The sequence below is a fragment of the Octodon degus genome, unplaced genomic scaffold, assembly GCF_000260255.1.
Source record: "Octodon degus isolate 3935 unplaced genomic scaffold, OctDeg1.0 scaffold00060, whole genome shotgun sequence".
In the NCBI taxonomy this organism is placed as follows: domain Eukaryota; kingdom Metazoa; phylum Chordata; class Mammalia; order Rodentia; family Octodontidae; genus Octodon; species Octodon degus.
In genome coordinates, this window is record NW_004524636.1 from 4237395 (window position 1) to 4238893 (window position 1499).

Genomic DNA, 1499 nt, shown 5'->3' on the forward strand with positions numbered 1-1499 from the left:
GGCCTGCACTCTGGGTCTATTCAGGATCCCTCGGCCTCGGTAGTCTCACTGACTCGCTGGGCCTGTGCTCTGGGTCTGTTCAGGATCTGGAGGGCCCCAGGTTGTCTCATTCACTCGCCGGGCCTGCGCTCTGGGTCTGTTCAGGATCCTGCAGCCTGAGTCGTCTCCCCTCTCACTCTTTCTATTCCTTTTGCTATCTTCTGCCACCAGGAACTGGTGCTCTGTTATCCCTCTCCCCTGCCACCCTGCCTTGGAGCCATCTGACTATGGACTGAAATCTCTACAAACTGAGCTAAATAAACCTTTTCTCAGGCTGGAGAGATAGCTCAGCAGTTTCAGCGCCTGTCTAGCAAGCTCAAGGACCCAGGTTCGATCCCTGGTCCCACATGCCATGGCTGCATAGTGCCGGCTCTGAAACCTGGTGTGGTGGTGCATTCCTGTAATCCCAGTGCTGGGGAGGCTGAGATAGGAGGATACTAAGAGTTCAAGCTGTATAGCAAGAACTTGTACCAAATAAATAAATAAATTTTAAAAAATAAGAAATATTTCTATTGATGAATTATTAATGCAATGTTATAAATTTCACTGTATTAGTGAGTGCTTACCTGAAAAAATACCAAAAATTAAAGTATTATATTTTTCTAGTATTTATTCAGTGTTTATAAAAAAAAGCATCAAAAATTTCAACATGGACTGTTTATTTGGCTTACAAAGTCTAAGAATTAACAACAGAAATAAGCCTTTATTTTAACCGCAGTGAAAATACCAAGAGCACGCTAAAAAAAAATTCATCTTTACTTCTGTGATCCCTCCTAAGGCAGTCTGCACACGTGACAAGAGCACGTCCACGCACAGTGCCACCAACACTGACTGCACGTGTGCGTAGCTTTCCTATCTTCTTTGTGGACATAAAGACATCTTTCAGGTCTTGCTACTTTGTCAGGCCATTGCCTCAACTGTCACAGCCAAGGTAGTCTTCACACGTGACAACCGCATGTTCCTTGTCTCAGGGTCACTTTCAGTGTGCCACTGTGCCGGCCACCAAACCTGGGTCCTTGTGCTTGCCAGGCAGGTGCTTAGACTGCTCAGCTATCTCCCCAGCCTCTCAGGCAAATCTTTATCAGAACCCACCACACGAGCCAACGGCCCTCCAGGGGGCCACGCTGCCACTCCCCACCTCTGCACTGAGGGCTGCAGCGCCAAGCAGACCTCAGAGAAGCCTCCTTCCTTTGCTCACCAGATTTCAGCCCCCAGAGTGTGAGGATCACAAAAGAGCCTAAACACCATAAGTAAAGATAAATAAATAACCGAGTATGCTCATGCCTGTAATCCTAGCACTCAGGAGGCTCAGGCAGAGTTCCTAAATTCAAGCCCAGCCTGGGGAGCATCAGAGATTTAGTGGCTCTGTCTTCAAACAGACAAACAAACAAGATCTTCAATAAATTTAGAGATCAAATGAGTAAATCATATTTCTATGTGTAGGCTGGATTTTTTTTTTT